General features: G+C 48.5%; 1 protein-coding gene across 2 annotated transcripts in view; it reads right to left on the bottom strand.

Annotated features, from left to right (window-relative positions):
• The window catches only part of LHFPL3 (LHFPL tetraspan subfamily member 3), a 299565-nt gene that overhangs the window by 82316 nt on the left and 189444 nt on the right, over positions 1-27805 (bottom strand). The window contains exon 4 of one of the 2 annotated variants that reach the window (XM_063927016.1): positions 12895-13177. The exons of the other annotated variant lie outside the window; for it this stretch is intronic. The gene's annotated coding sequence lies outside the window, so the exon portion shown is untranslated. Of the gene's footprint in view, positions 1-12894; positions 13178-27805 lie in introns of those variants that run through there. 2 annotated transcript variants of the gene reach the window in all.

Below are 27805 nucleotides of genomic sequence, written 5' to 3'. Positions count from 1 at the left end.
GCTGAGCACTCTGCTCGAATCAAAAAGACCAAAGCTAGCCAACAGCTCTGCCTCCCAGTGCTCTGCTCGGCCTCCTGGAATACAGAGACATAGGCGCGTGCCACGAGGCAAGGCCCCCGTGACTCACAGCATGCCCAGTTTGCCATGACAACATCCCCTTTTTCGTGAGTGCACACTACCATGGTAGAACTGATAGACAGCCCCAGTCCATCCTTGGTTTGTATGTTCCCTTTTGTCTCTTATATCATACATTCAACTATGGCCCTCATTCCGAGTTGTTTGCTCGTTATTTTTCTTCGCATCGGTGCGATTAGTCGCAAACTGCGCATGTGCAGCGTTCGCAGTGCGCCTGCGCCAAGTAAATTTGATAAAAAGTTTGGTATTTTACTCACGGCTTAACGAAGAAATCTCTTCGTTCTGGTGATCGAAGTGTGATTGACAGGAAGTGGGTGTTTCTGGGCGGAAACTAGCCGTTTTATGGGTGTGTGCGAAAAAACGCAGCCGTTTCTGGGGAAAACGCGGGAGTGTCTGAAGAAACGGGGGAGTGTCTGGGCGAACGCTGGGTGTGTTTGTGATGTCATACCAGGAACGAAACTGACTGAACTGATCGCAGTGGCAGAGTAAGTCTCGAGCTACTCAGAAACTGCTAAGAAATTTCTATTCGCAATTCTGCTAATCTTTCGTTCGTAATTCTGCTATGCTAAAATACACTCCCAGTAGGCGGTGGCTTAGCGTGTGCAAAGCTGCTAAAAGCAGCTAGCGAGCGAACAACTCGGAATGAGGGCCTATCTGAATTTAAATGGTGCAGTCTGACTTGAGAAGTTTGTACAAAATTCAGAATGTGGACATGGTCTGAATGTTGATGTGTGACATGTCGACATAACGTTTTTTTTCATTATTTACGCCCTAACACCATACTTCTCAACAGTAAGGAGGATGGTATCGGAACATTGAGTGCGCCTGAAAAATACATCATCCATTCACCCGCCACATCAGTGGAACTCCACAGCCCATTGGTGGAACAATGCCCTAAAAAAATGACTGTCCTCCTGAAATATGAGGTGTTCTAACACTGACAGACATTGTAGACTGTAGACATTGTAGACTCTTGACATTCACCATGTCAACATTGTGAATGTGGACATACAGACTATGGGGGCTATTCAGGGTGGAGTGCAGATTCTGATAAAAAGCAGAATCTGCAATCCTTTCTATCGCATGCTGGGGGCTACCCAGCATGCTAATTGGTGGCCATTGATGAAAATGCTAAATAATTGCGACTACATTGCTGAAGCAAAAATGAATGATGACCCCCTGCATCCGCAGCTAGGCTGCGTATGCAGGAGGTCCACCACCATTTTCTTGATCCGAATGGTTGCGTGTGCCGTCACGCAGCTTCCCTGAAAACAGTTCGGCCACGCCTGCGTTGACTGGACCACTCCCCCCAAAACGCTGTCACTTAAAGTGTGACTGCTTGCACATGTGCTGTACGGCCACAGCGCATGCACAGCTTGGAGAAAAATAAGATTTTAAACCTACCGGTAAATCTTTTTCTCCTAGTCCGTAGAGGATAATGGGGACTCCGTAAGGACCATGGGGTATAGACGGGCTCCGCTGGAGACATGGGCACTCTAAGACTTTAGATGGGTGTGAACTGGCTCCTTCCTCTATGCCCCTCCTCCAGACCTCAGTTATAGAACTGTGCCCAGAGGAGACTGACAGTACGAGGAAAGGATTTTTGTTAATCTAAGGGCGAGATACATACCAGCCCACACCATACACACCGTACAACATGGTATATACTAAACCAGTTAACAGTATGAACAAAACAGCATCAGCCAGAGACTGATCTCAACTGTAACATAGCCCTTATGTAAGCAACAACTATATACAAGCCTTGCAGAATTTGTCCGCACTGGGACGGGCGCCCAGCATCCTCTACGGACTAGGAGAAAAAGATTTACCAGTAGGTTTAAAATCTTATTTTCTCTTACGTTCTAGAGAATGCTGGGGACTCCGTAAGGACCATGGGGTTTATACCAAAGTTCCAGACCGGGCGGGAGAGTGCGGATGACTCTGCATCACCGATTGAGCAAACATGAGGTCCTCATCAGCCAAGGTATCAAACTTGTAGAATTTTGCAAAAAAGTGTTTGAACCCAACCAAGTAGCTGCTCGGCAAAGCTGTAATGCCAAGACGCCTCGGGCAGCTGCCCAAGAAGAGCCCTCCTTCCTAGTGGAATGGGCATTTACCGAATTTGGTAACAGCAATCCAGCCGTAGAATGAGCCTGCTGAATCGTGTTACAGATCCAGCGAGCAATAGTCTGCTTAGAAGCAGAAGCGCCAACCTTGTTGGCTGCATACAGGACAAACAATGCCTCAGTTTTCCTAACCCGAGCCGTCCTGGCTACATAAATTTTTAAGGCTCTTGACTACATCAAGGGACTTGGAATCCTACAAGTCACCCATAGCCACAGGCACCACAATAGGTTGGTTCATATCAAACGACGAAACCACTTTAGGCAGAAATTGAGGACGAGTCCTCAACTCTGCTCGATCCACATGGAAAATCAGATAGGGGCTCTTGTGAGACAAAGCCGCCAATTCGGACACCAGCCTCGCAGATGCCAAGGCCAACAACATGACCACCTTCCAAGTGAGAAATTTTAATTCAACGGTTTGAAGAGGTTCAAACCAGTGTGATTTAAGGAACTGTAACACCACGTTAAGGTCCCACGGTGCCACTGGGGGCACAAAAGGAGGTTTGTTGTGCAGCACTCCCTTTACAAAAGTCTGGACTTCTGGGAGAGAAGCCAATTTCATTCTGAAAGAATATAGATAAGGCCGAAATCTGCACCTTAATGGAGCCTAACTTTAGGCCCATTTCCACTCCTGTATGTAGAAATGGAGAAAACGACCCAGCTGAAAATCTTCCGTAGGAGCATTCTTGGCTTCACACCAAGATACATATTTCCTCCAGATACGGTGATAGTGCTTCACCATTACACAGGGCCCCTGTTGCAACAGGTCCTCCCTGGGAGGAAGATGCCACGGATCTTCTGTGATCATTTCCTGAAGATCTGAATACCAGGCCCTTCAAGGCCAATCTGGGACAATGAGTATTGTCTGCACTCTTGTTCGTCTTATGATTCTCAATATTTTTGAGATAAGTGGAAGCGGTGGGAACACATAGACCGACTGAAACACCCACGGTGTCACCAAGGCGTCCACCGCCACTGCCTGAGGGTCCCTCGGCCTGGAACAATATGTCCGCTTTCTGTTGAGGCGTGACGCCATCATGTCTATTTGAGGAAGTCCCCAACAACTTGTTACCTCTGCAAAGACCTCTTGATGAAGTCCCCACTCTCCTGGATGGAGATCGTGCCTGCTGAGGAAGTCTGCCTCCCAGTTGTCTACTCCCGGAATGAAGACCGCTGACAGAGCGCTTACATGATTTTTCGCCCAGCGAAGAATCCTGGTGGCTTCTGCCATTGCAGTCTGCTCCTTGTCCCGCCCTGGCGGTTTACATGCGCCACGGCTGTGACATTGTCTGACTGGATCAGAACGGGTAAGTTGCGAAGAAGATTCTCCGCCTGTTGCAGGCCGTTGTATATGGCCCTTAATTCCAGCACATTGATGTGTAGACAAGCCTCCTGGCTTGACCATATTCCCTGAAATTTTTTTCCTTGTGAGACTGCTCCCCATCCTCGGAGGCTCGCGTCCGTGGTCACAAGAACCCAATCTTGAATGCAAGAACCTGCGACCCTCTAGAAGGTGAGCACTCTGGAGCCACCACAGGAGAGAGACCCTGGCCCTGGGGGACAGGCTTAAACTCCGATGCATCTGTAGATGGGACCCTGACCCCTTGTCCAGAAGGTCCCACTGAAAAGTTCTCGTATGGAACCTGCCGAACGGAATGGCCTCGTAGGCCGCCACCATCTTTCCCAATCCTTGAGTGCATTGATGAACTGACACTCTTTTTGGTTTCAGCAGGTCCTTGACCATGTTCTGGAGTTCCTGGGCTTTTTCCATTGGGAGAAAAACCCTCTTTTTTTCCGTGTCCAGAATCATGCCCAAAAAAATAAGAATTTACTTACCGATAATTCTATTTCTCGGAGTCCGTAGTGGATGCTGGGGTTCCTGAAAGGACCATGGGGAATAGCGGCTCCGCAGGAGACAGGGCACAAAAAGTAAAGCTTCAGGATCAGGTGGTGTGCACTGGCTCCTCCCCCTATGACCCTCCTCCAAGCCTCAGTTAGGACACCGTGCCCGGACGAGCGTACACAATAAGGAAGGATTTATGAATCCCGGGTAAGACTCATACCAGCCACACCAATCACACTGTAAAACCTGTGATCTGAACCCAGTTAACAGTATGATAACAGCGGAGCCTCTGAAAGATGGCTCACAACAATAATAACCCGATTTTTGTAACTATGTACAAGTATTGCAGATAATCCGCACTTGGGATGGGCGCCCAGCATCCACTACGGACTCCGAGAAATAGAATTATCGGTAAGTAAATTCTTATTTTCTCTATCGTCCTAGTGGATGCTGGGGTTCCTGAAAGGACCATGGGGATTATACCAAAGCTCCCAAACGGGCGGGAGAGTGCGGATGACTCTGCAGCACCGAATGAGAGAACTCCAGGTCCTCCTTAGCCAGGTTATCAAATTTGTAGGATTTTACAAACGTGTTTGCCCCTGACTAAATAGCCGCTCGGCAAAGTTGTAAAGCCGAGACCCCTCGGGCAGCCGCCCAAGATGAGCCCACCTTCCTTGTGGAATGGGCATTTACATATTTTGGCTGTGGCAGGCCTGCCACAGAATGTGCAAGCTGAATTGTATTACACATCCAACTAGCAAAAGTCTGCTTAGAAGCAAGAGCACCCAGTTTGTTGGGTGCATACAGGATAACAGCAAGTCAGTTTTCCTGACTCCAGCCGTCCTGGAACCTATATTTTCAGGGCCCTGACCACATCTAGCAACTTGGAGTCCTCCAAGTCCCTAGTAGGCGCAAGACACCACAATAAGCTGGTTCAGGTGAAACACTGACACCACCTTAGGGAGAGAACTGGGGACGAGTCCGCAGCTCTGCCCTGTCCGAATGGACAAACAGATATGGGCTTTTTTGTCCAATGTGTTTTGAGGAATCCCAGAACTACGTTGAGATCCCACAGTGCCACTGGAGGCACAAAAGGGGGTTGTATATGCAATACTCCCTTGACAAACTTCTGGACTTCAGGAACTGAAGCCAATTCTTTCTGGAAGAAAAATCGACAGGGCCGAAATTTGAACCTTAATGGACCCCAATTTGAGGCCCATAGACACTCCTGTTTGCAGGAAATGCAGGAATCGACCGAGTTGAAATTTCTTCGTGGGGCCTTCCTGGCCTCACACCACGCAACATATTTTCGCCACATGTGGTGATAATGTTGTGCGGTCACCTTCTTTCTGGCTTTGACCAGGGTAGGAATGACCTCTTCCTGAATGCCTTTTCCCTTAGGATCCGGCGTTCCACCGCCATGCCGTCAAACGCAGCTGCGGTAAGTCTTGGAACAGACATGGTACTTGCTGAAACAAGTCCCTTCTTAGCGGCAGAGGCCATAAGTCCTCTGTGAGCATCTCTTGAAGTTCCGGGTACCAAGTCCTTCTTGGCCAATCCGGAGCCATGAGTATAGTTCTTACTCCTCTACGTCTTATAATTCTCAGTACCTTAGGTATGAAAAGCAGAGGATGGAACACATACACCGACTGGTACACCCACGGTGTTACCAGAACGTCCACAGCTATTGCCTGAGGGTCTCTTAACCTGGCGCAATACCTGTCCCGTTTTTTGTTCAGACGGGACGCCATCATGTCCACCTTTGGTAATTCCCAACGGTTTACAATCATGTGGAAAACTTCCCCATGAAGTTCCCACTCTGCCGGGTGGAGGTCGTGCCTACTGAGGAAGTCTGCTTCCCAGTTTCCATTCCCGGAATGAAACACTGCTGACAGTGCTATCACATGATTTTCCGCCCAGCGAAAAGTCCTTGCAGTTTTTGCCACTGCCCTCCTGCTTCTTGTGCCGCCCTGTCTATTTACGTGGGCGACTGCCGTGATGTTTTATCCCACTGGATCAATACCGGCTGACCTTGAAGCAGAGGTCTTGCTAAGCTTAGAGCATTATAAATTTACCCTTAGCTATATTTATGTGGAGAAAAGTCTCCAGACTTGATCACACTCCCTGGAAATTTTTTCCTTGTGTGACTGCTCCCCAGCCTCTCGGGCTGGCCTCCGTGGTCACCAACATCCAAAACTGAATGCCGAATCTGCGGCCCTCTAGAAGATGAGCACTCTGTAACCACCACAGGAGAGACACCCTTGTCCTTGGATATAGGGTTATCCGCTGATGCATCTGAAGATGCGATCCGGACCATTTGTCCAGCAGATCCCACTGAAAAGTTCTTGCATGAAATCTGCCGACTGGAATTGCTTCGAAGGAAGTCACCATTTTTTTTTTTACCATGGCCCTTGTGCAATGATGCACTGATTTTAGGAGGTTCCTGACTAGCTCGGATAACTCCCTGGCTTTCTCTTCCGGGAGAAACACCTTTTTCTGGACTGTGTCCAGAATCATCCCTAAGCACAGGAGACTGTTGTCGGGATCAGCTGCGATTTTGGAATATTTAGAATCCACCCCTGCTGTTGTAACAGTATCCGAGATAGTGCTACTCCGACCTCCAACTGTTCCCTGGACTTTGCCCTTATCAGGAGATCGTCCAAGTAAGGGATAATTAAGACGCCTTTTCTTCGAAGAAGAACCATCATTTCGGCCATTACCTTGGTAAAGACCCGGGGTGCCGTGGACAATCCAAACGGCAGCGTCTGAAACTGATAGTGACAGTTCTGTACCACGAACCTGAGGTACCCTTAGTGATAAGGGCAAATTTGGGACATGGAGGTAAGCATCCCTGATGTCTCGGGACACCATATAGTCCCCTTCTTCCCGGTTCGTTATCACTGCTCTGAGTGACTCCATCTTGATTTGAACCTTTGTAAGTGTTCAAATTTTTTTAGATTTAGAATAGGTCTCACCTAGCCTTCTGGCTTCAGTACCACAATATAGTGTGGAATAATACCCCTTTTCTTGTTGTAGGAGGGGTAATTTAATTATCACCTGCTGGGAATACAGCTCGTGAATTGTTTCCCATACTGCCTCCTTGTCGGAGGGAGACCTTGGTAAAGCAGACTTCAGGAGCCTGCGCAGGGGAAACGTCTCGACATTCCAATCTGTACCCCTGGGATACTACTTGTAGGATCCAGGGGTCCTGTACGGTCTCAGCGTCATGCTGAGAGCTTGTCAGAAGCGGTGGAACGCTTCTGTTCCTGGGAATGGGCTGCCTGCTGCAGTCTTCTTCCCTTTCCTCTATCCCTGGGCAGATATGACTCTTATAGGGACGAAAGGACTGAAGCTGAAAAGACGGTGTCTTTTTCTGCAGAGATGTGACTTAGGGTAAAAAACGGTGGATTTTCCAGCAGTTGCCGTGGCCACCAGGTCCGATGGACCGACCCCAAATAACTCCTCTTCCTTTATACGGCAATACACCTTTGTGCCGTTTGGAATCTGCATCACCTGACCACTGTCGTGTCCATAAACATCTTCTGGCAGATATGGACATCGCACTTACTCTTGATGCCAGAGTGCAAATATCCCTCTGTGCATCTCGCATATATAGAAATGCATCCTTTAAATGCTCTATAGTCAATAAAATACTGTCCCTGTCAAGGGTATCAATATTTTTAGTCAGGGAATCCGACCAAGCCACCCCAGCTCTGCACATCCAGGCTGAGGCGATCGCTGGTCGCAGTATAACACCAGTATGTGTGTATATACTTTTTATGATATTTTCCAGCCTCCTGTCAGCTGGCTCCTTGAGGACGGCCCTATCTATAGACGGTACCGCCACTTGTTCTGATAAGCGTGTGAGCGCCTTATCCACCCTAAGGGGTGTTTCCCAACGCGCCCTAACTTCTGGCGGGAAAGGGTATACCGCCCATATTTTCTATCGGGGGGAACCCACGCATCATCACACACTTCATTTAATTTATCTGATTCAGGAAAAACTACGGTAGTTTTTTCACATCCCACATAATACCCTCTTTTGTGGTACTTGTAGTATCAGAAATATGTAACACCTCCTTCATTGCCCTTAACGTGTGGCCCTAATAAGGAATACGTTTGTTTATTCACCGTCGACACTGGATTCAGTGTCCCTGTCTGTGTCGACCGACTAAAGTAAACGGGCGTTTTAAAACCCCTGACGGTGTTTTTGAGACGTCTGGACCGGTACTAATTGTTTGTCGGCCGTCTCATGTAGTCAACCGACCTTGCTGCGTGTTGACATTATCACGTAATTCCCTAAATAAGCCATCCATTCCGGTGTCGACTCCCTAGAGAGTGACATCACCATTACAGGCAATTGCTCCGCCTCCTCACCAACATCGTCCTCATACATGTCGACACACACGTACCGACACACAGCACACACACAGGGAATGCTCTGATAGAGGACAGGACCTACTAGCCCTTTGGAGAGACAGAGGGAGAGTTTGCCAGCACACACCAAAAACGCTATAATTATATAGGGACAACCTTATATAAGTGTTTTCCCTTATAGCATCTTTTTTATATATTTCTAACGCCAAATTAGTGCCCCCCCTCTCTGTTTTAACCCTGTTTCTGTAGTGCAGTGCAGGGGAGCGCCTGGGAGCCTTCCCTCCAGCCTTTCTGTGAGGGAAAATGGCGCTGTGTGCTGAGGAGATAGGCCCCGCCCCTTTTTCGGCGGCCTCGTCTCCCGCTCTTAACGGATTCTGGCAGGGGTTAAATATCTCCATATAGCCCCCGGAGGCTATATGTGAGGTATTTTTAGCCAAAAATAGGTTTTCATTGCCTCCCAGGGCGCCCCCCTTCCAGCGCCCTGCACCCTCAGTGACTGCCGTGTGAAGTGTGCTGAGAGGAAATGGCGCACAGCTGCAGTGCTGTGCGCTACCTTAAGAAGACTGAGGAGTCTTCATGCCGCCGATTCTGGACCTTCTTCTTGTTTCAGCATCTGCAAGGGGGCCGGCGGCGAGGCTCCGGTGACCATCCAGGCTGTACCTGTGATCGTCCCTCTGGAGCTAATGTCCAGTAGCCAAAGAAGCCAATCCATCCTGCACGCAGGTGAGTTCACTTCTTCTCCCCTAAGTCCCTCGTTGCAGTGATCCTGTTGCCAGCAGGACTCACTGTAAAATAAAAAACCTAAGCTAAACTTTTCTAAGCAGCTCTTTAGGAGAGCCACCTAGATTGCACCCTTCTCGGCCGGGCACAAAAATCTAACTGGAGGAGGGTCATAGGGGGAGGAGCCAGTGCACACCACCTGATCCTGAAGCTTTACTTTTTGTGCCCTGTCTCCTGCGGAGCCGCTATTCCCCATGGTCCTTTCAGGAACCCCAGCATCCACTAGGACGATAGAGAAATAACAGCCGAGTTGTCGGAACCAACTGCGACTTTGGTAGATTTAGAATCCAGCCATGTTGTTGTAGTACTCTCAGGAAGAGAGACACGCTTTTTAGTAACTGATCTCTTCATCTTGCCTTTATCAGGAGATCGTCCAAGTATGGGATAATTGTGACCCACTGCTTGCGCAGGAGCACCATCATTTCTGCCATTACTTTGGTGAAAATTCTCGGGGGCCAAACGGCAACGTCGGAAACTGGTAATGACAATCCTGTACAGCGAATCTCAGGTACGCCTGATGAGGAGGATATATGGGGACATGAAGGTATGCATCATTTATGTCTAGTGACACCATAAAATCCCCCCCTTCCAGGCTGGAGATCACTGCCCGGAGAGATTCCATCTTGAATTTGAACCTCTTCAAATATAGGTTTAGGGATTTTAGATTCAGAATTGGTCTGACCGAACCATCCGGCTTCGGGACCACAAATAGGGTTGAATAAAACCCTTTCCCCTGTTGCACTAGGGGAACCCTGATAATCACTTGCTGTTGACACAGCTTTTGTATGGCAGCTGAAACTATTTCCCTCTCTGGGGGAGAAGCTGGCAAGGCCGATTTGAAAAATCGGTGTGGAGGCACATCTTCGAACTCCAGCTTGTAGCCTTGGGATACAATTTCGACCACCCAAGGATCCAAATCCAACTGAACCCAGACTTGGCTGAAGAGTCGAAGACGTGCCCCCACCGGTGCGGACTCCCGTAGCGGAGCCCCAGCGTCATGCGGTGGATTTTGTAGAGGCTGGGGAGGATTTTTGTTCCTGGAAACTAGCCGTAGCTGGTGTTCTTTTCCCTCTACCTCTGGCGAGGAAGGAAGAGCCACGCCCCTTTCTGAACTTATGAGACCGAAAGGACTGCATCTGGTATTGAGGTGTTTTCTTCTGCTGTGGGGAACGTAAGGCAAAAAGAAGACTTACCCGCGGTAGCTGTGGAAACCAGGTCCGCGAGGCCCTCCCCAAATAAAACTTCACCTTTGTAAGGCAAAGCCTCCATATGTCTCTTTGAGTCAGCATCACCTGTCCATTGACGGGTCCACAGGGACCTTCTAGCAGAAACTGCCATGGCATTGGCTCTTGAACCCAAAAGCCCAATATCTCTCGCAGCCTCTCTCATATATAACGCTGCGTCCTTGATGTGACTTAAGGTCAACAAAATACTATCTTTACCTGGGATGTCAGATGACAAGTTATCAGCCCAAGCTGCAATTGCGCTACCCACCCATGCCGACGCTACTGCAGGTCTGAGCAGGGCTCCCATAGTCGCATAAATAGATTTTAAGGTAGTTTCCTGCCTGCGATCCGCAGGATCCTTTAGGGCCGCCGTGTCCGGGGACGGTAGTGTCACCTTTTTGGACAAGCGCATCAAGGCCTTGTCCACCGTGGGCGAGGATTCCCACCGTAACCTGTCCTTTGAGGGGAAAGGATACGCCATAATAATTCGCTTGGGAACCTGCAGTCTCTTGTCTGGAGTTTCCCAAGCCTTTTCAAACAAGGCGTTCAGCTCATGAGATGGGGGAAACGTTACCTCAGGCTTCTTTTCCTTAAACATGCAGACCCTCGTGTCAGGGACAGAGGAGTCCTCTGTGATATGCAAAACATCTTTTATTGCAATAATCATATATTGAATACTCTTGGCCACTCTTGAGTGCAACCTTGCATCATCATAGTCGACACTAGAGTCAGAATCCGTGTCAGTATCAGTGTCTGCTATCTGGGAAAAGGGACGTTTATGGGATCCTGAAGGGTCTTGTGACACAGTAACAGCCATGGATTGACTCCCTGCTTTGTCCTTGGACTCTGCTTTGTCCAATCTCTTCTGTAACAACGCCACATTAGCATTTAAAACATTCCACATGTCCAACCAATCAGGTGTCGGCTGTGCCGACGGAGACACCACCACCATCTGCTCTGCTTCCTCCCTAGACGAGCCTTCCGCTTCAGACATGTCGACACACACGTACTGACACCCTCACACACACTGGGATATATGAATATGGGGACAGACCCACAATAAGGCCCTTTGGAGAGACAGAGAGAGAGTACGCCAGCACACACCCAGCGCCAGTAAATACTGAAACAAAGTCCCAGCCTGTACAGCGCTTTATATATAGAATTAGCACCAAATAAATGTGCCCCCCCCTCGTTTTTGCCCCGTTACTTGTTCAGCAGGGGAGAGTCCGGGAGCATCTTCTCTGCAGCATGCTGTGGAGAAAATGGCGCTGGTTAGTGCTGGAAGATCAAGCTCCGCCCCCTCGACGGCGGGCTTCGGTCCCGCTATTTTTATTATACTGGCAGGGGATTTATTATATACTGCCTCCGCAGTATCTATATATGTGTGTGCCAGTCTTATGTGAGGTAAAAATTGCTGCCCAGGGCGCCCCCTCTGCGCCCTTGCTGTGCCTGTGTGTGTTGTGGGAGCAATACCTCATGAAGATCTGAAGTCTTCTGCCACCTTTGAAGTCTTCTTGCTTCCTATACTTACCCGGCTTCAATCTTCCGGCTCTGTGAGGAGGACGGCGGCGCGGCTCTGGGACGAACAGCAAGGACGACACCTGTGTTCCGACTCTCTGGAGCTAATGGTGTCCAGTAGCCTAAGAAGCAGAGCCCATCAGTCCAGAAAAGTGGGTCTGCTTCTCTCCCCTCAGTCCCACGAAGCAGGGAGCCTGTTGCCAACAGTGCTCCCTGAAAATAAAAAACCTAACAAAAGTCCTTTCAGAGAAACTCAGTAGAGCTCCCCTGTAGTGCAACCAGTCTCCTCTGGGCACAGGATCTAACTGAGGTCTGGAGGAGGGGCATAGAGGGAGGAGCCAGTTCACACCCATCTAAAGTCTTAGAGTGCCCATGTCTCCTGCGGAGCCCGTCTATACCCCATTGTCCTTACGGAGTCCCCAGCATCCTCAAGGACGTAAGAGAAATTGCTAATTTGCGATTTTCTCCGAACTGGGATATAACTTGAATAACCCCCTATAAAAAAAATGTAGTATGAGGACAGCTTTGTGTCAAAGTTGAGCGGTATCTTCCCTTCAGTGCTACTCTGCAGACCGATTACAGTTTTTTTTCTTTGTAATATTCTTGACCTGCGTCATACTGCAAGGAAGAATAAAGATTTTCCTTCTCAAGCTTGATGGATGCCTTTTATTATTGAAGCCCACATGACAAAGATTATTTCAAATGCCAAAGAAAGGATCACACTAGGTATCTACCGTGCTGGGCAAAAGTTTTAGGTAGCTGTGGAAAAAATGCTGCAAAGTAAGAATGATTTATAAAATAAAAGCGTTAGTTTATTCTTATCAATTAAACAATACAATTAAGTGAACAGAAGAGAAATCTGAATCAAATAGTTATTTGGTGTGAACACCCTTTGCCTTCAAAACAGCATCAATTCTTCTAGTTGCATTTGCACAGTTTTTGAAGGAACTCAGCAGGGAGGTTGTTCCAAACATCTTGGACAACAGCAGATCTTCTGTGAATGTAGGCTAGCTCAAATCCTTCTGACTCGTCATGTAATCCAAGACAGACTCAATGGTGGTGAAATCAGGGCTCTGTTGGGGCCATACCATCACTTCCAGGACTCCTTGTTCTTCTTTACGTTGAAGATAGTGCTTAATGACATTGGCTGTATGTTTGGGGTCGTTGTTCTGCTGCAGAATAAATTTGAAGCCAATCAGACACCTGATGGTATTGCATGTCAGATAAGTACCTGCTTGTATTTCTCAGCATTAAGGCCACAACCTCCCTACTAAGTTCCTTCAAAAACCTGTGTGCAAGTTTACCTAGAAGAATTGATGCTGTTTTGAAGGCAAAGGCTGGTCACACCAAAAAGATTGGTTTGAGTTAGATTTCTCTTCTGTTCATTAAATCTGCATTTTATTAATTGATAAAAATAAACTATTAACACTTCTATTTTTTTAAAGCATTCTTACTTTGCAGCATTTTTTCTACAGCTGCCTAAAACTATTGCACAGTACTGTACGTAAAATGGCAACTGTTAATTTATCAAACAGCAAGATCTGATTGCTCAGTTACTGTCTGCTCAAACATGCAGAAATTGCATTGACACTTCTTTCATTTTTAACTGCTTGTTATTCAAAAAAGTGAATCATTTGAAAACCTGACTAAAATCTTACAGTCTCACGGTAATGATGATAAAAAAAAAACCTGTGTGTATGAGTATACAGTACTGTATAATCTATAAACAGTAATACAGATGTGTCCTCCTCATACATCTTTCCTCAATACGTCACGCAGCGGGAGATGCCTGGCATGAACGAGCGTACTGGTCCTGTGAAACTCCGCAAGCGTTGGGCCTTTTTTTTTTGTGTGCCAAAAATGTATCTTATTCGCTATGTGAATAAGACACACATGCAGATTCTGCTGATTAAAAGGATACGTGGCATGCCTATTTTCTTTGTGCGTCTGTATCTGCATACAAAATGGTATGTTACAGTGTTTTGCAGGAAAACACTAAAGCACTATTTCGTATGCAGATAGCCATGGTCACACATAAAATACAGGCATACCGCGTATAAATGTAATCAGCATAAGCTGTTTGTGTGTCCTATTCACATCATTTTGCATGTAAGACGCATTTAAAAAAAAAAAAAAGTTGCACAAAAGGATGCATGGCACAGCAGAGTCACGCCATGAAGGGCTGTTTAACGTGCAAGGAGGCTAGATGTATGTGGACACATCTGTATACCAATCTCTATATATATTGTGGCATGAGGTCACGGAGTCAAATCTGGGTAAGAGGGCCCAGGGTTGTTCTCAGACACACAGAGAGTTGGGACATACTCACCATCCCACAACCTGGCTGTAATGTGTTTGGCAGGTATGGTCCAGGTTTTGCAGCCTTCTAAGAACAACAGTTCGATAATGAGCTGCACCTAAGAGCTTGGCTTAAACCTCTGCTGGGAACAGAGTTAAGGGCTCTTGATAATGAACTAGGCGAAAGGCGGGGGGGTCGTGGTTAGTTTCAGGGTGTCAGGACCAGTAAAGTCTACTGATCTTATGTCGGCTGTGTGCCGGAGTTGTATACCTGCTGCTGTGACTTCTTCATATGGTACTGCAACTGTAACCTGCTGTGATATAAGAACTGACACTTGCTGTGCAGTTGCCTGCCAAGCTGCAGTTAATAAGCAACCCACTGCTTTACTGTACTGCTGGACGTGGTTCTTCCCAAGTTGTTATATTTTGGTGGCCCGTACAACGACAAATTGCCGGACACATCCTTCGCAGTGAGGACCTGCAAAGTAGTGTTCAGCAGCATAGAGACCAGAGTATTGCTGTGGTGGCAGGCTGTTTTACCATACTTGGCGTGGTGCGAAGTGCCTGATGGCAACCTGAGCAGTACAGCAGCCAGGTGGGTGCGTAGGGTGAACCGACCCGAGAAAAGTCGGTTTAAAAAAAAGTCTTCCCTCTCTACTACATTTGCGCCAGCAGGGAGGGTTAAAATAAGATTTTACTCACCGGTAAATCTATTTCTCGTAGTCCGTAGTGGATGCTGGGAACTCCGTAAGGACCATGGGGAATAGCGGCTCCGCAGGAGACTGGGCACAACTAAAGAAAGCTTTAGGACTACCTGGTGTGCACTGGCTCCTCCCTCTATGACCCTCCTCCAGACCTCAGTTAGGATACTGTGCCCGGAAGAGCTGATACAATAAGGAAGGATTTTGAATCCCGGGTAAGACTCATACCAGCCACACCAATCACACCGTATAACTCGTGATATTATACCCAGTTAACAGTATGAAATATATCTGAGCCTCACTAACAGATGGCTCATAACAATAACCCTTTAGTTAGGCAATAACTATATACAAGTATTGCAGACAATCCGCACTTGGGACGGGCGCCCAGCAACCACTACGGACTACGAGAAATAGACTTACCGGTGAGTAAAATCTTATTTTCTCTGACGTCCTAGTGGATGCTGGGAACTCCGTAAGGACCATGGGGATTATACCAAAGCTCCCAAACGGGCGGGAGAGTGCGGATGACTCTGCAGCACCGAATGAGCAAACTCAAGGTCCTCTTCAGCCAGGGTATCAAACTTGTAGACTTTTTGCAAAAATGTTTGAACCCGACCAAGTAACAGCTCGGCAAAGTAGTAAAGCCGAGACCCCTCGGGCAGCCGCCCAAGAAGAGCCCACTTTCCTCGTGGAATGGGCTTTTACAGATTTAGGGTGCGGCAGTCCAACCGCAGAATGTGCAAGTTGAATCGTGCTACAGATCCAGCGAGCTTAGAAGCAGGAGCACCCAGCTTGTTGGGTGCATACAGGATAAATAGCGAGTCAGTTTTCCTGACTCCAGCCGTCCTGGAAACATATATTTTTCAGGGCCCTGACTACGTCCAGTAACTTGGAGTCCTCCAAGTCCCACGTAGCCGCAGGCACCACAATAGGTTGGTTCACATGAAAGCTGATACCACCTTAGGAAAGAATTGGGAACGAGTCCTCAATTCCGCCCTATCCATATGAAAATCAGATAAGGGCTTTTTCCTGACAAAGCCGCCAATTCTGATACACGCCTGGCCGATGCCAAGGCCAACAGCATGACCACTTTCCACGTGAGGTATTTTAGCTCTACGGATTTAAGTGGCTCAACCCAATGCGACTTCAGGAAATCCAACACCACGTTGAGATCCCAGGGTGCTCCTGGAGGCACAAACGGGGGCTGAATATGCAGCACTCCCTTAACAAAAGTCTGAACTTCAGGCAGTGAAGCCAGTTCTTTTCGGAAGAAAATGTACAGAGCCGAAATCTGGACCTTAATGGAACCCAATTTTAGGCCCATAGTCACTCCTGACTGTAGGAAGTGCAGAAATCGACCCAGTTGAAATTCCTCCGTTGGGGCCTTCCTGGCCTCACACCAAGCACATATTTTCGCCATATGCGGTGATAATGTTTTGCGATCACATCTTTCCTAGCTTTAATCAGCATAGGAATGACTTCCTCCGGAATGCCTTTTTCCTTTAGGATCCGGTGTTCAACCGCCATGCCGTCAAACGCAGCCGCGGTAAGTCTTGGAACAGACAGGGCCCCTGCTGCAGCAGGTCCTGTCTGAGCGGCAGAGGCCATGGGTCCTCTGAGATCATTTCTTGAAGTTCTGGGTACCAAGCTTTTCTTGGCCAATCCGGAACCACGAGTATAGTTCTTACTCCTCTCCTTCTTATTATTCTCAGTACCTTGGGTATGAGAGGCAGAGGAGGGAACACATACACTGACTGGTACACCCACGGTGTTACCAGAGCGTTCACAGCTATCGCCTGAGGGTCCCTTGACCTGGCGCAATATCTTTTTAGCTTTTTGTTGAGGCGGGACGCCATCATGTCCACCTGTGGCCTTTCCCAATGGTGTACAATCATTTGGAAGACTTCTGGATGAAGTCCCCACTCTCCCGGGTGGAGGTCGTACCTGCTGAGAAAGTCTGCTTCCCAGTTGTCCACTCCGGGAATGAACACTGCTGACAGTGCTAACACATGATTTTCCGCCCATCGGAAAATCCTTGTGGCTTCTGCCATCGCCATCCTACTTCTTGTGCCGCCCTGTTGGTTTACATGGACGACCGCCGTGATGTTGTCTGACTGGATCAGCACCGGCTGGTGTTGAAGCAGGGGTCTAGCCTGGCTTAGGGCATTGTAAATGGCCCTTAGTTCCAGAATATTTATGTGTAGGGAAGTCTCCTGACTCGACCATAGTCCTTGGAAGTTTCTTCCCTGTGTGACTGCCCCCCAGCCTCGAAGGCTGGCATCCGTGGTCACCAGGACCCAGTCCTGTATGCCGAATCTGCGGCCCTCTAGCAGATGAGCACTCTGCAGTCACCACAACAGCGACACCCTGGCCCTTGGAGACAGGGTTATCAGCCGATGCATCTGAAGATGCGACCCGGACCACTTGTCCAACAGATCCCACTGGAAGATCCTTGCATGGTACCTGCCGAATGGAATTTCTTCGTAAGAAGCTACCATCTTTTCCAGGACTCGCGTGCATTGATGCACCGACACCTGTATTTGTTTTAGGAGGTCTCTGACTAGAGATGACAACTCCTTGGCCTTCTCCTCCGGGAGAAACACTTTTTCCTGTTCTGTGTCCAGAACCATACCCAGGAACAGTAGACGCGTCGTAGGAACCAGCTGCAACTATGGAATATTCAGAATCCAGCCGTGCTGTTGTAGCACTTCCCGAGATAGTGCTACTCCGACCAACAACTGCTCCCTGGACCTCGCCTTTATAAGGAGATCGTCCAAGTACGGGATAATTATAACTCCCTTTTTTCGAATTAGTATCATCATTTCGGCCATTACCTTGGTAAAAACCCTCGGTGCCGGGGACAGACCAACGGCAACGTCTGGAATTGGTAATGACAGTCCTGTACCACAATTTTGAGGTACTCCTGGTGAGGAGGGTAAATGGGGACATGCAGGTAAGCATCCTTGATGTCCAGTGATACCATGTAATCCCCTTCGTCCAGGCTTGCAATAACCGCCCTGAGCGATTCCATTTTGAACTTGAACCTACGTATATAAGTGTTCAAGTATTTCAATTTTAGAATGGGTCTCACCCAACCGTCTGGTTTCGGTACCACAAACATTTTGGAATAGTAACCCCGGCCTTGTTGAAGGAGGGGTACCTTGATTATCACTTGCTGGAAGTACAGCTTGTGAATTGCCGCCAGTACTACCTCTCCTTTCTCCGAGGGCAGCAGGCAAGGCTGATTTGAGGTAACGGCGAGGGGGAGTCGCCTCGAACTCCAGCTTGTATCCCTGTGATACTACTTGCAGAACCCAGGGATCCACCTGTGAGCGAGCCCACTGGTCGCTGAAGTTCCCGAGACGCGCCCCCACCGCACCTGGCTCCACCTGTGGAGCCTCAGCGTCATGCGGTGGACTCAGAGGAAGCGGGGGAAGATTTTTGATCCTGGGAACTGGCTATCTGGTGCAGCTTTTTCCCTCTTCCCTTGTCTCTGTGCAGAAAGGAAGCGCCTTTGACCCGCTTGCTTTTCTGAAGCCGAAAGGACTGTACCTGATAATACGGTGCTTTCTTAGGCTGTGAGGAAACCTGAGGTAAAAATTTTTCTTCCCAGCTGTTGCTGTGGATACGAGGTCCCAGAGACCATCCCCAAACAATTCCTCACCCTTATAAGGCAGAATATCAATGTCCCTTTTAAAGTTAGCATCACCTGTCCACTGCCGGGTCCCTAATACCCTCCTGGCAGAATGGACATTGCATTAATTCTGGATGCCAGCCGGCAAATATCCCTCTGTGCATCCCTCATATATAAGACGACGTCTTTAATATGCTCTATGGTTATAGTATCCCTGTCCTGACAGGGTAACAGACCATGCTGCAGCAGCACTATCCATGCTGAGGCAATTGCAGGTCTCAGTATAGTACCTGAGTGTGTATATACAGACTTCAGGATATCCTCCTGCTTTTTATCAGCAGGCTCCTTCAAGTGGACTTATCCTAAGACGGCAGTGCCACCTTTTTTGACAAGCGTGTGAGTGCCTTATCCACCCTAGGGGATATCTCCCAACGTGACCTATCCTCTGGCGGGAAAGGGTACGCCATCAGTAACTTTTTAGAAATTACCAGTTTCTTATCGGAGGAACCCACGCTTCTTCACACACTTCATTCACTCATCTGATGGGGGAACAAAACACTGGCTGCTTTTTCTCCCCAAACATAAAACCCCTTTTTTGTGGTACTTGGGTTAATGTCAGAAATGTGTAACACATTTTTCATTGCCGAGATCATGCAACGGATGTTCCTAGTGGATTATGTATATGTCTCAACCTCGTCGACACTGGAGTCAGACTCCGTGTCGACATCTGTGTCTGCCATCTGAGGTAGCGGGCGGGTTGTTTTTTTTTGAGCCCCTGATGGCCTTTGAGACGCCTGGGCAGGCGCGGGCTGAGAAGCCGGCTGTCCCACAGCTGCTACGTCATCCAGCCTTTTATGTAAGGAGTTGACACTGTCGGTTATACCTTCCACCTATCCATCCACTTTGGTGTCGGCCCCACAGGGGGCGACATCACATTTATCGGCATCTGCTCCGCCTCCACGTAACCTTCCTCATCAAACATGTCGACACAGCCGTACCGACACACCGCACACACACAGGGAATGCTCTGACTGAGGACAGGACCCCACAAAGTCCTTTGGGGAGACAGAGAGAGAGTATGCCAGCACACACCAGAGCGCTATATAATGCAGGGATTAACACTATAACTGAGTGATTTTTCCCAATAGCTGCTTGTATACACAATATTGCGCCTAAATTTAGTGCCCCCCCCCCCTCTCTTTTTAACCCTTTGAGCCTGAAAACTACAGGGGAGAGCCTGGGGAGCTGTCTTCCAGCTGCACTGTGAAGAGAAAATGGCGCCAGTGTGCTGAGGGAGATAGCTCCACCCCTTTTTCGGCGGACTTCTCCCGCTTTTATATGGATCTCTGGCAGGGGTATTTTACACATATATAGCCTCTATGACTATATATTGTGTAGATTTGCCAGCCAAGGTGTATAATATTGCTGCTCAGGGCGCCCCCCCCAGCGCCCTGCACCCATCAGTGACCAGAGTGTGAGGTGTGCATGAGGAGCAATGGCGCACAGCTGCAGTGCTGTGCGCTACCTTGGTGAAGACCGAAGTCTTCTGCCGCCGATTTCCAGGACCATCTTCTTGCTTCTGGCTCTGTAAGGGGGACGGCGGCGCGGCTCCGGGACCGGACGATCGAGGTCGGGCCCTGTGTTCGATCCCTCTGGAGCTAATGGTGTCCAGTAGCCTAAGAAGCCCAAGCTAGCTGCAAGCAGGTAGGTTCGCTTCTTCTCCCCTTAGTCCCTCGTAGCAGTGAGTCTGTTGCTAGCAGATCTCACTGAAAATAAAAAACCTAAATATATACTTTCTTTTCTAGGAGCTCAGGAGAGCCCCTAGTGTGCATCCAGCTCAGCCGGGCACAAGATTCTAACAGAGGTCTGGAGGAGGGTCATAGAGGGAGGAGCCAGTGCACACCAGGTAGTCCTAAAGCTTTCTTTAGTTGTGCCCAGTCTCCTGCGGAGCCGCTATTCCCCATGGTCCTTACGGAGTTCCCAGCATCCACTAGGACGTCAGAGAAAAGTAATTTGCTTCTCTGGGATAAAATCCTGGTTGGTTTGTTAATGTTGGGTAGGGCAGCCCAGAGAAAGCATGAAGACTTTAAAGTCCAATTAAAGGGAGAGGTTTTTTTTCTACTTGCTTAGTGCAAATGTAGAGGCACCCTGTTGTGAAACAGTGATGTGTTTAAAGTACACACACATACAGGAATATTTTTTAATATAAGTGACTGTGGCAAATCAGCTAGTGCGAGTTTTGGTTTCCTCTCTCGTGAAAAATCCCTGATAATTTGTTACGAATGTGGGGAGGTGGGGCATATTTGTCACGATGGTCTAAAACATGCTGAAGCCATGGATTGCAAAACAGGCAAAGTGGCCAGACTGGCTACTATTATGTGCACCAGACTTTCCTCTCCTAAGGAATCAACCGTGTTTCGAGTGGCAATACAAATTGAAGGCAGAGAGGTCTGGGACCTTGTGAATACCAGGAGTGAGCTGTCTATAGTGTCCAAAAGACTAGTTCCAAAAGCAGTGGGCCAAGTATTACCTCGTGTAAGGGTGCTATGTGTACATGTAGCCACGGAAGAATATTCCTGGGTACAATTTCCGCCAACAGTTAACAGATGGGTGCTACACATCATGGCTGCAGTTTCCCCAAAATCCCCATACCCCCTTATATTGGGACAGGATTTTCCATTGTTGCAGGAGATCTTGGCCGGCCGGACCAATGAAAATGATCCAGTGACCAATAATCAGTGAGAGTCGCTCACCAAACTCCGTTCCTCCAAATATATCTGTGGGGTGGAAACAAAAACAAAAAAAGAGGCCAGAAAACTGACTAACCATCCAGAAGATGGACTTTTGGCTGGCATTAGGTCTAATTCCTTGTCCAGGGACATAACGAAGCCAGTAATGGCCAGAAAAAATAAGATTTTACTTACCGATAAATCTATTTCTCGTAGTCCGTAGTGGATGCTGGGACTCCGTCAGGACCATGGGGAATAGCGGCTCCGCAGGAGACAGGGCACAAAATTTAAAAGTTTGACCACTAGGTGGTGTGCACTGGCTCCTCCCCCTATGACCCTCCTCCAAGCCTCAGTTAGGATACCGTGCCCGGACGAGCGTACACAATAAGGAAGGATTTTGAATCCCGGGTAAGAATCAAACCAGCCACACCAATCACACCGTACAACTTGTGATCTGAACCCAGTTAACAGTATGATAACGTAGGAGCCTCTGAAAAGATGGCTCACAACAATAAACAACCCGATTTTTTTGTAACAATAACTATGTACAAGTATTGCAGACAATCCACACTTGGGATGGGCGCCCAGCGGATCTACGGACTACGAGAAATAGATTTATCGGTAAGTAAAATCTTATTTTCTCTGACGTCCTAGTGGATGCTGGGACTCCGTCAGGACCATGGGGATTATACCAAAGCTCCCAAACGGGCGGGAGAGTGCGGATGACTCTGCAGCACCGAATGAGAGAACTCCAGGTCCTCCTTAGCCAGGGTATCAAATTTGTAGAATTTTACAAACGTGTTCTCCCCTGACCACGTAGCTGCTCGGCAGAGTTGTAATGCCGAGACCCCTCGGGCAGCCGCCCAAGATGAGCCCACCTTCCTTGTGGAGTGGGCCTTGACAGATTTAGGCTGTGGCAAGCCTGCCACAGAATGTGCCAGTTGAATTGTGCTACAAATCCAACGAGCAATCGTCTGCTTAGAAGCAGGAGCACCCAGCTTGTTGGGTGCATATAGTATAAACAGCGAGTCAGATTTTCTGACTCCAGCCGTCCTTGAAATATATATTTTCAATGCTCTGACAACGTCCAGCAACTTGGAATCCTCAAAATCGCTAGTAGCCGCAGGCACCACAATAGGCTGGTTCAGGTGAAACGCTGATACCACCTTAGGCAGAAAATGAGGACGCGTCCTCAATTCTGCCCTGTCCGAATGGAAAATCAGATATGGGCTTTTATATGATAAAGCTGCCAATTCTGACACTCTCCTGGCTGAAGCCAGAGCCAGTAGCATGGTTACTTTCCATGTAAGATATTTCAAATCTACCGATTTGAGTGGCTCAAACCAATGGGATTTGAGAAAATCCAAAACTACATTGAGATCCCACGGTGCCACTGGGGGCACAACCGGGGGCTGTATATGTAGTACTCCTTTTACAAAAGTCTGAACTTCAGGAACTGAAGCCAATTCTTTCTGGAAGAATATCGACAGGGCCGAAATTTGAACCTTAATGGACCCTAATTTGAGGCCCATAGATAATCCTGTTTGCAGGAAATGTAGGAATCGACCCAGTTGAAATTCCTCTATCGGGGCCTTCCTGGCCTCACACCATGCAACATATTTTCTCCAAATGCGGTGATAATGTTGTGCAGTCACCTCCTTCCTGGCTTTGACCAGGGTAGGGATGACCTCTTCCGGAATGCCTTTTTCCCTTAGGATCCGGCGTTCAACCGCCATGCCGTCAAACGCAGCCGCGGTAAGTCTTGGAATAGACACGGTCCCTGCTGAAGCAGGTCCCTTCTTAGAGGTAGAGGCCACGGATCTTCCGTGAGCATCTCCTGAAGTTCCGGGTACCAAGTCCTTCTTGGCCAGTCCGGAGCCACGAGTATCGTTCTTACTCCCCTTTGCCGTATAATTCTCAGTACCTTGGGTATGAGAGGCAGAGGAGGGAACACATACACTGACTGGTACACCCATGGTGTTACCAGAGCGTCCACAGCTATTGCCTGAGGGTCTCTTGACCTGGCGCAATACCTGTCCAGTTTTTTGTTGAGGCGGGACGCCATCATGTCCACCATTGGTCTTTCCCAATGGACCACAATCATGTGGAAGACTTCTGGATGAAGTCCCCACTCTCCCGGGTGAAGATCGTGTCTGCTGAGGAAGTCTGCTTCCCAGTTGTCCACTCCCGGAATGAACACTGCTGACAGTGCTATCACATGATTTTCCGCCCAGCGAAGAATCCTTGCAGCTTCTGCCATTGCCCTCCTGCTTCTTGTGCCGCCCTGTCTGTTTACGTGGGCGACTGCCGTGATGTTGTCCGACTGGATCAACACCGGCTGACCCTGAAGCAGAGGTTTTGCCAGGCTTAGAGCATTGTAGATTGCTCTTAGCTCCAATATATTTATGTGAAGAGACGTTTCCAGGCTTGACCACACGCCCTGGAAGTTTCTTCCTCGTGTGACCGCTCCCCAGCCTCTCAGGCTGGCATCCGTGGTCACTAGGACCCAGTTCTGTATGCCGAATCTGCGGCCCTCTAACAGATGAGTACTCTGCAACCACCATAGCAGAGAGACCCTTGTCCTTGTCGACAATTTTATCCGCTGATACATCTGCAGATGCGATCCGGACCATTTGTCTAGCAGATCCCACTGAAAAATTCGTGCATGGAATCTGCCGAATGGAATCGCTTCGTAAGAAGCCACCATTTTTCCCAGGACTCTTGTGCATTGATGCACAGACACTGTCCCTGGTTTTAGGAGGTTCCTGACTAGTTCGGATAACTCCCTGGCTTTCTCCTCCGGAAGAAATACCTTTTTCTGAACAGTGTCCAGAATCATCCCTAGGAACAGCAGACGTGTCGTCGGGATCAGTTGGGATTTTGGAAAATTCAGAATCCACCCGTGCTGTTGGAGCACTACTTGAGTTAGTGCTACTCCGACCTCCAGCTGTTCTCTGGATCTTGCCCTTATCAGGAGATCGTCCAAGTAAGGGATAATTAATACGCCTTCTCTTCGAAGAAGAATCATCATTTCGGCCATTACCTTGGTAAAGACCCTGGGTGCCGTGGACAATCCAAACGGCAGCGTCTGAAACTGATAATGACAGTTTTGTACCACAAACCTGAGGTACCCTTGGTGTGAAGGGCAAATTGGGACATGAAGGTAAGCATCCTTGATGTCCAAGGACACCATAAAATCCCCCTCTTCCAGATTCGCTATCACTGCTCTGAGTGACTCCATCTTGAACTTGAATTTTTGTATGTACAGGTTCAGAGATTTCAGATTTAGAATAGGTCTTACCGAGCCGTCCGGCTTCGGTACCACAAATAGCGTGGAGTAATACCCCTTTCCCTGTTGTAGAAGGGGTACCTTGACTATCACCTGCTGAGAATACAGCTTGTGAATGGCTTCCAATACCGTCGCCCTGTCGGAGGGAGACGTTGGCAAAGCAGACTTTAGGAACCGGCGAGGGGGAGACTTCTCGAATTCCAACCTGTAACCCTGAGATACTACCTGCAGGATCCAGGGGTCCACCTGCGAGTGAGCCCACTGTGCGCTGAAATTCTTGAGGCGACCCCCCACCGCCCCTGAGTCCGCGTGTAAGGTCCCAGCGTCATGCTGAGGCCTTTGCAGAAGCCTGGGAGGACTTCTGCTCCTGGGAAGGGGCTGCTTGGTGCAGTCTCTTACCCTTTCTTTTGCCTCGGGGCAAATATGAATGTCCTTTTGCTCGCTTGTTCTTATAGGAATGAAAGGACTGCGGCTGAAAAGACTGCGGCTTTTTCTGTTGGGAGGGGACTTGAGGTAAAAAGGTGGACTTCCCGGCTGTTGCCGTGGCTACCAAATCCGATAGACCGACCCCAAATAATTCCTCTCCTTTATACGGCAATACTTCCATATGCCGTTTGGAATCCGCATCGCCTGACCACTGTCGTGTCCATAGACTTCTTCTGGCAGATATGGACATCGCACTTACTCTTGATGCCAGAGTGCAGATATCTCTCTGTGCATCACGCATATAAAGGAACGCATCCTTTAATTGCTCTATAGTCAATAAAATACTGTCCCTATCCAGGGTATCAATATTTTCAGTCAGGGAATCCGACCAAGCCACCCCAGCACTGCACATCCAGGCTGAGGCGATTGCTGGTCGCAGTATAACACCAGTATGTGTGTATATACTTTTTAGAGTATTTTCCAGCCTCCTATCAGCTGGATCCTTGAGGGCGGCCGTATCAGGAGACGGTAACGCCACTTGTTTGGATAAACGTGTGAGCGCCTTGTCCACCCTAGGGGGTGTTTCCCAGCGCGCCCTAACCTCTGGCGGGAAAGGGTATAATGCCAATAACTTCTTTGAAATTAGCAGTTTTTTATCAGGGGTAACCCACGCTTCATCACACACGTCATTCAATTCCTCTGATTCAGGAAAAACTACAGGTAGTTTTTTCAGACCCCACATAATACCCCTTTTTGTGGTACTTGCAGTATCAGAGATATGCAAAGCCTCCTTCATTGCCGTGATCATATAACGTGTGGCCCTACTGGAAAATACGTTTGTTTCTTCACCGTCGACACTGGATTCAGTGTCAGTGTCTGGGTCTGTGTCGACCGACTGAGGTAAAGGGCGTTTTACAGCCCCTGACGGTGTCTGAGACGCCTGGACAGGTACTAACTGGTTTGCCGGCTGTCTCATGTCGTCAACCGACTTTTGTAGCGTGCTGACACTATCCCGTAATTCCATAAACAAAGCCATACATTCTGGTGTCGACTCCCTAGGGGGTGACATCACCATTACAGGCAATTGCTCCGCCTCCACGCCAACATCGTCCTCATACATGTCGACACACACGTACCGACACACAGCAGACACACAGGGAATGCTCTGATAGAAGACAGGACCCCACTAGCCCTTTGGGGAGACAGAGGGAGAGTTTGCCAGCACACACCCAAGCGCTATAAATATATATATATAGGGACAACCTTAATAAGTGTGTTCCCTTTATAGCAGCTCAAATATTATAAATATCGCCAATAAGTGCCCCCCCTCTCTGTTTTTACCCTGTTTCTGTAGTGCAGTGCAGGGGAGAGTCCTGGGAGCCTTCCTCGCAGCGGAGCTGGGCAGGAAAATGGCGCTGTGTGCTGAGGAGAATAGGCCCCGCCCCCTTTTCGGCGGGCTTCTTCTCCCGGTTTTTTTGGAACCTGGCAGGGGTTAAATACATCCATATAGCCCCAGGGGCTATATGTGATATATTTTAGCCAGAATAGGTATATTACATTGCTGCCCAGGGCGCCCCCCCCAGCGCCCTGCACCCTCAGTGACCGCTGGTGTGAAGTGTGCGGAGAGCAATGGCGCACAGCTGCAGTGCTGTGCGCTACCTCATGAAGACTGAGACGTCTTCTGCCGCCGGTTTCTGGACCTCTTCTCTATTCGGCATCTGCAAGGGGGTCGGCGGCGCGGCTCCGGTGACCCATCCAGGCTGTACCTGTGATCGTCCCTCTGGAGCTAGTGTCCAGTAGCCTAAGAAGCAAATCCATCCTGCACGCAGGTGAGTTCACTTCTTCTCCCCTAAGTCCCTCGTTGCAGTGAGCCTGTTGCCAGCAGGACTCACTGAAAATAAAAAACCTAACAAACTTTTTCTAAGCAGCTCTTTAGGAGAGCCACCTAGATTGCACCCTGCTCGGACGGGCACAAAAACCTAACTGAGGCTTGGAGGAGGGTCATAGGGGGAGGAGCCAGTACACACCACCTAGTGGTCAAACTTTTAAATTTTGTGCCCTGTCTCCTGCGGAGCCGCTATTCCCCATGGTCCTGACGGAGTCCCAGCATCCACTAGGACGTCAGAGAAAGGTAGTTTGGAAGATGACTGGTCATCCATAGACAAGGACGTGTCCTTAAGGGACTTTGCCTGCGATCAGCGAAATGACAGTAACCTTGTGAATGTTTTTCAAAATGTAGTGGAAATAAATGCTGAAGTGGATATTGCCTTGCCTCCAGAAGGCACTCCATATTTCATGTTGAAAAGATATTATATTGAGTGGCCTATGTGCAAGGTAAAAAGGTGGACCAATTATTGTTTCCCCGAGTAAATGTACTGTTGGTACTTAAAGCTGTGCACATGCACCTCTGAGAAGGGCATTTGGTGGAAAAGAAAACCCTCCAACGAATACAATGGGGTATATTTACTAAGCTCCCGATTTTGACCGAGATGCCGTTTTTTCATCAAAGTGTCATCTCGGTAAATCTCGGTCATTTACTAAACACTAATCACGGCAGTGATGAGGGCATTCGTAATTTTTTGCTAGTTCAGGTAAAAAATTACGAATGAATACACCATCGGTCAAAACGCGGCTGTTTAAGTATGAATCTCGGTCATTTACTAAGAAGTGCAAAGCAAAAAAACACAAAACACTGCCGTGAAAAATTACAACTCGTAAAA

Source organism: Pseudophryne corroboree, chromosome 6 (genome assembly GCF_028390025.1).
Source record: "Pseudophryne corroboree isolate aPseCor3 chromosome 6, aPseCor3.hap2, whole genome shotgun sequence".
NCBI lineage: Eukaryota > Metazoa > Chordata > Amphibia > Anura > Myobatrachidae > Pseudophryne > Pseudophryne corroboree.
The sequence above is the reverse complement of the archived record's forward strand: the minus strand, read 5'-3'. Positions and strand labels throughout refer to the sequence as shown.